At 41.3% G+C, this 13,215-nt stretch overlaps 1 protein-coding gene across 5 annotated transcripts in view; it reads left to right on the forward strand.

The window, feature by feature from the left end:
• The first annotated feature begins 1,380 nt into the window (after positions 1–1,380).
• Positions 1,381–13,215, forward strand: part of LOC100341584 (uncharacterized) — a 31,205-nt gene continuing 19,370 nt past the window's right edge. For 3 of the 5 annotated variants that reach the window (XM_089308243.1, XM_089308244.1, XM_017339717.4), the window contains exon 1: positions 1,382–1,759. The gene's annotated coding sequence lies outside the window, so the exon portion shown is untranslated. Of the gene's footprint in view, positions 1,760–13,215 lie in introns of all 5 variants that reach the window. The other 2 variants (XM_089308245.1, XM_089308246.1) reach the window with 2 other exon arrangements.

Raw genomic sequence — 13,215 nt, forward strand, 5'->3', positions numbered from 1 at the left:
ATGCTCCTTTTATGATCAGACTTGTCTCAGAACAGCAATTTATATATTCACCTAATTGTGGCAGCCATCAAATAGATTTCTATTTCCTTGTCTACTCTACTACGCAGTTCTTGGGGGTCAGGAATCTTGTTTATTTTTTTGTGCCCTCACTTATTAATTGAATTAAGATACTGAATCTGTCAAGATGCCAAGTTTTAATGTCAAAGCAAACATGTTTCTTGCCCTCATGAAGTTTTCAATCTGGCAAGAAAGAACAATCTACCCAAAGAATATTTCATGACCATAAATAAATATTGCTTGACACACTAAATATTAGTGTGAAATCAATGAATAATGATTTAAACATTCCTAATCCAGCAACAACTCTAATCCCATGAACTAAAATTGACTGAAGTAATAATAATAGAACTCTGTCACTCAGTTATCCATTTGCATTCCTACTTAAAAAATAAAAAAATCAACATACATATACCTAAGAATGTATACTATTCATATGCTATCTTATTCAGCTTAAGAAAACATGACTATGGGATAATAGTAATTTTGAATTTCCTTCCTCTTTTAGACAAAGTATAATCCTATGTGGTTCTCTACAGCATAAATTATTGTTGTAGGTACTCTTCCTCTTTTGAACATTTTGTCCCAGATGAGAAATCTTGGGTTTTAGAAACTGAGCACAAAGATAAAGATTTTTTAAATCAGCATTAAATTTTTGTTGTCCATTAACTTAGACTTTTTAATAATATTACCGTGGGCAAATTCTGAACTCTTTCCATCACATTTTCCACTTTGTAAATTCTTGATGATACTATCTCCAGAAATAATCTAAGGTGTCTATGATTTGATGTAAGGCATTTAGTCCCTTAACCTTTCTTCTAGAAGATACTCAGCAATATTAGACCTGTTTCAAATTCCCCTGTTTGTTTCTGTACTTTGTGAATTAAAAGATAGTGTAAAAGTGACTTGAAAATAAATATAAACGTCAATTAAACTCAAATAAAACTGTATTCTCAAAACTGGATGTTAAATTTTGCCATCCACACCTCTGCTAAAAGTTATATTGCATTCATAGTCATTTATTATTTGAGAGAAGTTTCCAGGACCAATGCAACAAGTAAGATTTTTTTTTTTCTAAAAGAAGACAGAGATTATGAAGGAGCCAGGATTTGGAGTGAGTCAGCAGCATTAGGAGTCACTCTTAAGATTAGATTCAGGAAAGGAGGAATACCAACGGATCCTTGATGTTTGGAGTTGGGAAGGAAGGGAAGGAGGATGTAAACAAAAGTAAATGCCCTCTGGATTCTAGTATGTCTCCACCCACCCCAGACTGAAGCCCTTGAGGAGGGCCAGCTGGTCTCCCTAGACATACTCCCACCTGAACTCCATTTCCCAGAGTCGCTAGGTCCCCTGACGTAATCCTTGATTGGAATCCCTGGGCGTGTGACAGTAGGAGAACCTGCGCATGCGCCCGCCTGCTCCAGTGGCTCGGAGTTGAGAAGAGGAAGTTCATTCACTGATTAGAGTCAGCGCTGTGAGGGCGCGCTGCTCCTCCCGCATTCACTGGGTCTCTTGCTCTGCACGTGGTATCCCAATCAGTTTGGGAACACACAGGCCGAGCCTTTCCCCTGCTGCTTCTGTGCCTCTTCATCTGCCGCCTGTGAGTCCAACGTGCAAGGGACTTTTTCTGCCCCACGCTCTCTGCTTTACTTTCCGTGTGTCCTGAAGAAAGGTGGCGTGCTCCCGGGACTTTCCGCGGCAGGTATGGAGAACAGGAAGGGGTGAGATGCGTGTGTGGGAGGGGGTGCGTGCGAGTGTGGCTGGTAGCTTCTCTGTAATCCTGGCAGCTTTCTGCATGAAGGTCAGGGTTGGGACCGGGCTTTCTGGTCTTCCCACTGCCACTTCCCTAACCTCCCAGTGCCCTCCCAGTCTGCATGCGACCTCTCTCAAACTTTCCTTAATGCGCTTTATTTAGTGGTTACAAGAGATAGCACAACGGTCAGGGAAACGGCACAAGCATGGCACGCTAGAGGACAGAGGGGTAAAGTAGAGAGACTCGGTTCTCTGTTTAAGTAAGTCTGCTTGCCACTTTGGGTGGGTCACAGAATGGCGTCTGGCGGGCTTCCCGCCATATCCTGCGGTGGTTCCAGTGGGGCGGGGCTCAGGGGCCTTCAGCAGAGTGCCTGAGGCAGCTGGGGGTAGGGAAAAAGGATCTGATCAGGAACTGCTCCAAAGCCCCCATCCTGCTTCAGCCTGATGGGGTCCCCGCGGACACACCTGGCCTCTGTGGCCCTGTGTGTTCGGCTTTTTCCCAGAGGGAACATCGTGAAAGGCATGCAGTAGCTTTGTGGATTGGTCACTCTCCCGTGTTTAGTTAACAGACTTTTCAATCTGGAGTTTGAGGGCATAGACTCTTAGCTGATGATTTCTTTGGCTGCTTTTCGGTTTCTATCTTAAGCTCTTCTTTCTTCTATCAACAAGGATGTCAACAGTTATTATCTGCCATTGATCCTTTGAAAAGTGAGGAGTGAACTGAAGTTAATGCAAGTCTACGGTGTGGGTCAATAACTGGAGCTATTTCAATCTGGATTTGCATGAAGTGGAGCACTATAAAAACGTACATACAGGTCGGCGCCGCGGCTCACTAGGTTAATCCTCCGCCTAGCGGCGCCGGCACACCGGGTTCTAGTCCCGGTCGGGGCGCCGGATTCTGTCCCGGTTGCCCCTCTTCCAGGCCAGCTCTCTGCTGTGGCCAGGGAGTGCAGTGGAGGATGGCCCAGGTGCTTGGGCCCTGCACCCCATGGGAGACCAGGAAAAGCACCTGGCTCCTGGCTCCTGCCATCGGATCAGCGCGGTGCGCCAGCCGCAGCGCGCCGGCCACGGCGGCCATTGGAGGGTGAACCAACGGCAAAAGGAAGACCTTTCTCTCTGTCTCTCTCTCTCACTGTCCACTCTGCCTGTCAAAAAAAAAAAAAGTACATACAGAGGCTGGTGCCACGGCTCAATAGGCTAATCCTCCGCCTATGGCGCTGGCACACCAGGTTCTAGTCCCAGTCGGGGTGCCGGATTCTGTCCCTGTTGCCCCTCTTCCAGGCCAGCTCTCTGCTGTGGCCCGGGAGTGCAGTGGAGGATGGCCCAAGTCCTTGGGCCCTGCACCCGAAGGGAGACGGGGAGAAGCACCTGGCTTCTGCCTTCAGATCAGCGTGGTGGGCCAGCCAGCTGCAGCCGCCACTGTGGGGGTAAACCCACTGTGGGGGTAAACCAATGGAAAAAAGGAAGACCTTTCTCCCTATCTCTCTCTCTCTCTCTCACTGTCCACTCTACCTATCAAAAAAAAAAAGTACATACAGAAAAGTAACTTTTTTTGGCCTAGTTCTTTACAGTCACCCATTGATCCATCAAACTTATTATCTTACATTCCATGCTGTTTTAATTATGAAGAGCAGTTAAGCACATGGTGTTTTGATGTTTTTGACATGGGAAGATATTCTATATTTTTATAAGGACTGTGACCTGTGGAAGCATCTATACAAGTTGTTAATGTGAGGAGGGCTAAGAAAGAAGAGTAGGGGCCGGCGCTGTGGCTCACTAGGTTAACCCTCCACCTGCAGTGCTGGCATCCCATATGGTTGCTGGGTTCCAGTCCCGGTTGCTCCTCTTCCAGTTCACTCTCTACTGTGGCCTGGGAGGGCAGTGGAGGATGGCCCAAGTGCTTGGGCCCCTGCACCTGCATGGGAGACCAGGAAGAAGCACCTGGCTCCTGGCTCTGGATTGGCATAGCTCTGACCATAGCGGCCATTTGGGGGGTGAACCAATGGAAGGAAGACCTTTCTCTCTGTCTCTCTCTCACTGTCTAACTCTGTCAAATAAAAAAAAAAAGAAGAAAGAGGAGTAAAGAAAAAATTGCACCTCTCCCCCTACAGATGCCCACATAGTGGAGCAGATGATATGACCTTGAAAATTGTTGCTGATTGACTTTCATTTTAATGATTTTCACATGAATAACTGTGCTTCAGTTATTCATGTGTTCTGATAGAATGAGGTTGTCATGATTATTAATTTATTAAACTTATTTAGCATGATGAGGACATCTAGAAAGTAAAAAAGTGAATCCTGGATAGAGGGTGTTAGGGTCACAGCATTTTTTCCCCTTAATCCCAGTGTGTTCTTCTCCAGTGTACTTCCTATCACAGTGCTTGTGAATGGAAAAACAGTTATGTGTTTCTGCTGGGAAGAACTCCTTCACGCCATGGAAAAACAACTGTAGGACCACTTTCTGAGCAACTATGATATGTGCCTGTTAATATGACTTGGAAATAGCTGAGAACAGGAATCCTAGACTCATAAGACTAACCGGCTGTCCTTGGCACATTATTGCCTGCACTGCTACAAGTTTCTGGCAAGTTATTTACAGTTTGTAAGAAAGAAATATTTCATGTGACATACATAATCTGGTAATATAGCCGTGATGTCTTTCAAGAAATATGCCATTTGAGAAAGCAAGTCTCATAGTGTTCATTTATCTTATCATTAATGACAGTCATTGATATCTACCACAGGTTGAAAGAAGGGAATCTGCTCTCTAAATTTTTTTTAAGATTAATTTATTTACTTGAATGGCAGAGTTACAGAGAAAGAGGGTTAGACAGAGAGAAATCTTCCATCCATTCTTTTACTTTCCAAATGGCTGCAATGGCTGGGGTTGGGCCAGGTTGAAGCCAGGAGCTAAGAACTTCTTCTAAATCTCCCACTTGGGTGCAGGGACCCAAGCACTTGGACCATCCTCTGCTTCTTTCCCAGGTGTGTTAGCAGGGAGCTGGATTGGAAATGGAGCAAGCAAGTTTTGAACCATTCCCATATTGGATGCAGGCACCTGCTTAGCCTACTAAGCTCACACCAGGTGGGGGGATAAAGTTTTTTCTGATATGAGTCAATATGAAGACTACTACTTTTAGTAGATAATGACTTTTGGTTATAATTTGAGTTTCATTACATTTTCTTTAATGTATATTTTTGAGGTTACTGAGTCCCAGTATTCATCTGATGTTATCCTTGCTCTGATAAACATTCTCTTATTTCTCATTTAAAACCCTTTTTAAAAAAGACTTATTTTGTGTATTTGAAAGGCAGAGTGACAGAGAGAGAAAGAGATCAAGATCTATTTTATTCTCTCAACCTCCACATGGTGGCAGTGGCCAGGACAGGGCCAGACTGAAACCAGAAGTCTGGATCTGTGGGACTCTCATGTGAGTGACAGGGGCCTAAGTGCTGGGCCATCTTCTAATCCTTTCCCTGTCATATTAATAGGGAACCAGACTGGAAGTGAAGCAGCGGGAACTTGAACTGGTATTCATTGCTAGTGGTAGCTTAACACATGCCACAATGCTAGCCCATCAATAGATATTTTGAAGTAGAATCAATGGCTATAAAAATGTACAATCTAGATTTAGAGGAAAATGAAAAAAGTTTCCTCTAACTTCAGTTGGTTCCAGAGGACTTAGAAGTTTATTAATATTGTTAATATTATTTAACTTTATTAATATTTTTAATTAACTTTATTAATTATTTGTTAATTTCTTATTTATTTAACTTATTTATATTATATTATTTATTAGTTCACATCCAGCAGACTGCATGTGATTCTATTTTTACAACTCTCAAAACTTGTCCACATTAGTCTAGTTTTAGAGGACAAGGGTGTTATCAGTTACCATAAGGCATTTTAAGTAGCTATGCTTTCTTTCTGACTGTTAGGCTACAACTCTGACTTCCCTTGGGGCCTAAGAGGTTTTTGTGTGCATATCCTGGATCTCACTTTGTTTATTTTTTTTTCAGTTTTTTATTTATTTTTTTTTAACCTTTATTTAATGAATATAAATTTCCAAAGTACGGCTTATGGATTACAATGGCTTCCCCCCCATAACGTCCCTCCCACCCACAAACCTCCCCTCTCCCACTCCCTCTCCCCTTCCATTCACATCAAGATTCATTTTCGATTCTCTTTCTATACAGAAGATCAGTTTAGCCAGTTTAGCATACATGAGTAAAGATTTCAACAATTTGCTCCCACACAGAAACATAAGGTGAAAAATAATAGATGATTTTTTAAATGATGATGAAATCAGATCAGACCTATTGTCATGTTTAATCCCAGTGAGAGTCAAGTTGGGAATTGATAATTTCTTCTTCTTTTTTTTTTTTTTTTTAACAGAAGATCAGTTTAGGATACATTAAGTAAAGTTTTCAACAGTTTGCACGCCCATAGAAACACAAAGTGAAATATACTATTTGAGTACTCGTTATAGCATTAAGTCTCAATGTACAGCACATTAAGGACAGAGATCCCACATGAGGAGTAAGTGCACAGTGACTCCTGTTGTTGACTTTACCAATTGACACTCCTGTCTATGGCATCAGTAATCTCCCTATGTTCCAGTCATGAGTTTCCAAGGCTATGGAAGCCCCTTGAGTTCTCTGACTCTTATCTTGTTTAGAGATGGTCATAGTTGAAGTGGAGGTTCTCTCCTCCCTTCAGAGAAAGGTACCTCCTTCTTTGAAGACCTGTTCTTTCCACTGGGATCTCACTCACAGAGATCTTTCATTTAGGTTTTTTTTTTTTTTTTTTTTTTTTTTTTTTTTTTTGCAAGAGTGTCTTGGCTTTCCATGCCTGAAATGCTCTCATGGGCTTTTCAGCCAGATCCGAATGCCTTTAGGGCTGATTCTGAGGCCAGAGTGCTGTTTAGGACATCTGCCATTCTATGAGTCTGCTGAGTATCTCACTTCCCATGTTGGATCACTCTCCCCTTTATTTATTCTATTGGTTAGTATTAGCAGGTACTAGACTTGTTTATGTGCTCCCTTTGACTCTTAGTCCTTTCATTATGATCAATTGTGAACTGAAATTGATCACTTGGACTAGTGAGATGGCATTGGTACATGCCACCTTGATGGGATTGAATTGGAGTCCCCTGGTATGTTTCTAACTCTACCATTTGGGGCAAGTCAGCCTGAGCATGTCCCAAATTGTACATCTCCTCCCTCTCTTATTCCCACTCTTATGTTTAACAGAGATCACATTTCAGTTAAATTTCCACACTTAAGAATAACTCTGTATTAGTTACAGAATTAAACCAGTCATATTAAGTAGAACAGACAAAAAAACTACTAAGAGGGATAATGTATTAAGTTGTTCATTAACAGTCAGGGCTATGCTGATCAAGTCACCGTTTCTCATTTCACTTCAGGAGGTTTCCTTTTTGGAGTTCAGTCAGTTGTCACCGATCAGGGAGAACATATGGTATTTGTCCCTTTGGGACTGGCTTATTTCACTCAGCATGATGTGTTCCAGATTCCTCCATTTTGTTGCAAATGACTGGATTTTGTTGTTTCTTACTGCAGTATAGTATTCTAAAGAGTACATGTCCCATAATTACTTTATCCAGTCTACCGTTGATGGGCATTTAGGTTGGTTCCAGGTCTTGGCTATTGTGAATTGTGCTGCAATAAACATTAGAGGGGAGACCGCTTTTTTGTTTGCCAATTTAAATTCCTTTGGGTAAATTCCAAGGAGTGGGATGGCTGGGTCGAATGATAGGGCTATATTCAGGTTTCTGAGGAATCTCCAGACTGACTTCCATAGTGGCTTGACCAGTTTGCATTCCCACCAACAGTGGGTTAGTGTCCCTTTTTCCCCACATGCTCGCCAGCATCTGTTGTTGGTAGATTTCTGCATGTGAGCCATTCTAACTGGGGTGAGGTGAAACCTCATTGTGGTTTTGATTTGCATTTCCCTGATTGCTAGTGACCTTGAACATTTTTTCATGTGCCTGTTGGCCATTTGGATTTCCTCTTTTGAAAAATGTCTATTGAGGTCCTTGGCCCATCTCTTAAGTGGGTTGTTGGTTTTGTTTTTGTGAGTTTCTTGATCTCTTTGTAGATTCTGGTTATTAACCCTTTATCTGTTACATAGTTTGCAAATATTTTTTCCCATTCTGTCGGTTGTCTCTTCACTCTCCTGACTGTTTCTTTTGCAGTACAGAAACTTCTTAATTTATGCAATCACAAATGTTAATTTTGGCTTTGACTGACTGTGCCTCCTGGGTCTTTTCCAGAAATTTTTTGCCTGTGCCAATATCTTGAAGTGTTTCTCCAATGTTCTCTAGTAACTTGATGGTGTCAGGTCATAGATTTAGGTCTTTAATCCATGTTGAGTGGATTTTTGTGTAAGGTGTAATGTAGGGGTCTTGCTTCATGTTTCTGCATGTGAAAATCCAGTTTTCCTAGTATCATTTATTGAATAGACTGTCCTTGCTCCAGGAATTGGTTTTAGATCCTTGATCAAATATAAGTTGGCTGTAGATGTTTGGGTTGATTTCTGGTGTTTCAATTCTGTTCCATTGGTCTATCCATCTGTTTCTGTACCAGTACCATGCTGTTTTGATTACAACTGCCCTGTAGTATGTCCTGAAATCTGGTATTGTGATGCCTCTGGCTTTGTTTTTGTTGTACAAGATTGCTTTAGCTATTCGAGGTCTCCTGTGTCTCCACATGCATTTCAGCATCATTTTTTCTAGATCCTAGAAGAAGGTCTTTGGTATCTTGATTGGGATTGCATTGAATCTATAAATTGCTTTTGGGAGAATGGACATTTTGATGATGTTGATTCTTCCAATCCATGAGCATTGAAGATTTTTCCATTTTTTGGTATCCTCTTCTATTTCTTTAAGATTTTGTAATTCTCATCGTAGAGATCTTTAACGTCCTTGGTTATGTTTATTCCAAGGTATTTGATTGTTTTTGTAGTTATTGTGAATGGGATTGATCTTAGCAGTTCTTTCTCAGCCATGGCATTGCCTGTGTATACAAAGGCTGTTGATTTTTGTGCATTGATTTTATATCCTGCCACTTTGCCAAACTCCTCTATGAGTTCCAATAGTCTCTTAGTAGAGTTCTTTGGATCCTCTAAGTAAAGAATCATATCGCCTGCAAAGAGGGATAGTTTGACTTCTTCCTTTTCAATTTGTATTCCTTTAATTTCTTTTTCTTGTCTGATGGCTCTGGCTAGAACCTCCAGAACTATATTGAATAGCAGTGGTGAGAGTGGGCATCCCTGTCTGGTACCAGATGTCAGTGGAAATGCTTCCAACTTTTCCCCATTCAATAGGATGCTGGCCATGGGTTTTTCATAAATTGCTTTGATTGTATTGAGGAATGTTCCTTCCATACCCAGTTTGCTTAGAGTTTTCATCATGAAAGGGTGTTGCATTTTATCGAATGCTTTCTCTGCATCTATTGAGATAATCATATGGTTTTTCTTCTGCAGTCTGTTAATGTGGTGAACTGGATCTCACTTTGAGCACTAGACATCGTTGTTCTGTGTGACTGCCTCATATTTCTGCTTGTGGTTGTGTTACACTTGCCCATAGTGGGAACTAAATCTTTCTTTGGCACTTGGAGACTCAGAAATCTGAATCCTGCAATCTTCTGCATGAATGTAATCAGAAAACGTGTTTTGAAATATTTGGCCTGTGGATAGTTGGGGCAGTTTCTCCGGACCCTGATGAGAATTGGTAAACTGATGGTGTTTTTCCACTCCACAATGTGTTCTGAAATTTACTTAATTTTATATTTATCTGAACTTTGCTACCCCCTCTTTTGGAACTTTTGTGCTTCCATTGTCCTTATAACTGCAGACATTAGTAACCTTTTTCCCTTCTCTTTATGATATTGAGAAGAGCAGTGGAGACATTGTGACTTTCTCCCTTGTCAGCCCATCTTCCTCAGTCATTTTTGAATTAGACACCAGGTTAGCTTTCCTACTGTAAAAGGCAACTGCCTAAACTCAATGTAACTTTTCAATAAAAGTCATTATAAAATTAACTTGCCTTGTAAATATCTTACCTTTTGTTTTGAAATATGTTTTGAGTGACTTTATGTCAGTGTCTGTAAGCTGGAGACTTCCCTCCTAAGGCAGAAGGCTACTAAGAGACACTACAGCTGTAGCCTTGCTCTGTTATTTGGATATGGCTCCTCTTTCACCCTTTCCATTTTTTTGGTAAGATTTAAACATTTTATTTTAAAGGTGGGTTTAAAAGTAGGGTTTCCCCTACTGGGAAAGAGGGAGAGACAGAAGAATGAGGATCTTGCATTTACTGGTTCACTCCTCAAATGGCCATAATGCACAAGCTGTGGTAGTTGAAAGCCTAGAGTTTGGAACTCCATCCAGTCCTCCCTTGTGGGAGCAGGGGCTGAAGTACTGGGACCATTTTTTGCTGCTTCCCCAGGTGCATTAACAGGGAGGCAGATCAGAAGTAGAACAGCTGACTCAAACAGGCACACTCATGGGGCTGACATTTTGGCATTATGGGTTACATACACTGTCTGCAGTACTGGTACTGACGTCTCAAATGGATGGTTCATGTCCTAGTTGCTCTGCTTAAGATCTAGCTCCCTATTAATTGCCTTGAAAAAGCAGTGAAGGATGGCTCAAATATCTGGTTCTCTGCCACTCATGTGGGAGACCTGGAAAAAGCTTCTGACTCGATTTCCACCTCAGTATCGGCTGTTGTGACCATCTGGTGTGTGTATGTGAACTAACAGATGGAAGATTCTCTCTCTCTCTCTCTCTCTCTCTCTCACACACACACACACACACACACGTACACATACTTTTAGGATATATTGATTTATTTGAAAGGCAGAGTTACAGAGAGAGAGAGAGAATCTTCCATCCACTGGCTTACTCCCCAGATGGCTGCAATAGTGACAGCTGGTCCTGGGCCTGACCTGCCCCACACCAGGAGCCAGAGCTTCATCTATGTCTCCCACATGAATTACAAGGGCCCAAAAACTTGGATCCATATTCTGCTGCTATTCCTAGGCCATTAGCAGAAAACTGGATCAGAAGTGGAGCAGCTGGTACATGAACTGGTATCTGTGTGGGATGCCAGCATTGCTGGCAGTGGCTTTACTTTCTGCGCCACAATGCTCTTTCTTCTCTGCCTTTCTCTCTTTCTGTAACTCCAAATTTCAAATAAATAAATAAATATTAAAATAAACTGGCTCTCATCGGTATGCCAGCATTTGAGGTGTTGGTACCTTAACCCATCATGCCAAATACCAGCCCCACCATTCCCCTTTTGTTGACTTGTGTGTCAAGATCTTAAAGATACCTGTGAATAGATGTCAGTATTGCACGGGATTATCCCATTTTAGTTTGTTTTTCATGTTTTGAGTGGGGATAAGTGATCAAGGCTAGAGGTAATGTGATCCATGTTTAAGCTGCCATGTGTTAGGGTGAAGTTGATTCAAACTTTTTATTTTTTCAAATATATATCAAAAGTGAAATCCAGCTCGTTGCTGTAACCTGGGAAAGCAGTAGAAGATGGCCCATGTCCTTGGGCCCCTGAACCTATATGAGAGACCTGGAAGAAACTCCTGGCTCCTTGCTTCTGATTGGCCCAGTTCCAGCCATTGTGGCCAGTTGGGAGTGAACCAGCAGATGGAAAACTTCTCTCTCTGCCTCTGTCTCTTTGTAACTCTGCCTTTCAAATAAAAAAGCCCCCAAAACAAACAAAAAACCTGAGGACTTATGGACTGGAGTTCTTTGTTTCAGTTTGCATTTTTTGTATAATGAGATACAACAATTTGGCTAAAGAATCCTATCTCCTAGTAGATGACTGCAATTGACTTGCTTGTCTAACCACATGGCATCAAGGTGATTCCTAAGGCAGGTGTTGGGCTCTATGGAAAAAGAAGCCTCTTCAGGGATGACTTATTTCCCCTGCAAAAATGACAAAAATCTTAATAAAATTGTAATAAAAATCATAAGATATCGATTTAAAGACTGTGATCCTATCCAGCATGGAATATAGAAAAAAAATCATAAAACAAAAAAAAATCCAGATCCATTGTTTTTAAATGGAAAATGGGAGAAATGGTTTGCAAGAAGAGTTTCACGTAAGATTCATAATTCCCTAAGGACACTGAAATAATTCTCTTTAATTGTCCCTCCCTGAGGTAGTTCCTGATGCTCATTCCTCAGGAAATAATGCCCATATTTTCAATTATGAATAGTCATGTGTGTTTTACAAATGGAGTATCTACAGATATGTTTCCCAAGGTCTTTAAAGTACGAAAACATTACAATAAAATACAGGGTTGGCCATTGTCTGCTGTCTTAGGCTAGAATCTATACATCTGTTACCCTCTTAGAAGTCTGGCTCCTATTACATACATCTTGTGATCATTTCTTTTAGGTCACTCCTGTGTCCAGATTCTTGAACTGGTAACACAATCTTTGGCAAGTCTTCTCATCTGTAAACTCAGTCTAAATTGAAGTTGTCTAGTTTTTGTGCCTACTCCAGGATCAGGGGGACCCAGAATTGTAGATGACTGGCTCTGCCTTCTTGCTCATTCAAGAGATGAACTCTCAGCACAGGTCCCAAGTGGCTTTGTTTGGCTTTCTTTCATTGGTCCCCTTGGTGACCAAGCTGATTCTTAGGTAGTCAGGAAACCTATTGTCTCACAGAAGCCTCTGGATTTCTGTTTTGCTCTTCTCTGTGATGTATTTGAAAGTTTTCTCTCAGGTCCCAGAAGCCCTGAGTAGGAAGTCCTGTTTTGTACTGAGATGTGTCTTTATACAGGCAGGTATCACTGAGAACTGTGTCCTCAGGATCATCTGAATTTGCCCAGGCCTCGAGTTCCAGGATCCTTGCTTCAGTTTTGTGTATTTGTGGATGTACCAGCAAATGGAAGAAATCTCTCTCCCTCTCCCATTACCCTTGCCTTTCAAATGAAATGAAAAACAAATAGATAAAAATTGAAAAAAAGAACAACAAAGAATGTTTTGTCTTGTGTCCCAAGAAAAAATTACTCTCATAATACTCCTGTAAGTCTCAACTCACGGACTTGTTGGGCACTGCTTTCTAGATGCCTATTATAGATCCCATTCTGGGATCCACCCCTTCCATCATCTGCAGTTTACTGGGGGTGCTCATAAACCACCAAACTGCCTCCCAACTTTGCATTTTTTTAATACATAGCTTAGCCATAATATCACTATTTCTTTTTTTTGAAAAATTTTATTTAATAAATATAAATTTTGAATTTACAACTTTTGAATTATAGTGGTTTTTTCCTAATCTCACTTTCTTTAGCAGCCTCCTAATTTCTAAGATGCTTTGTGGGCAAAGAGATAGTGGGGTCTTTGATTTTCAT

Source organism: Oryctolagus cuniculus, chromosome 11, assembly GCF_051225735.1.
Source record: "Oryctolagus cuniculus isolate XC-2025 breed Fujian yellow rabbit chromosome 11, ASM5122573v1, whole genome shotgun sequence".
In the NCBI taxonomy this organism is placed as follows: domain Eukaryota; kingdom Metazoa; phylum Chordata; class Mammalia; order Lagomorpha; family Leporidae; genus Oryctolagus; species Oryctolagus cuniculus.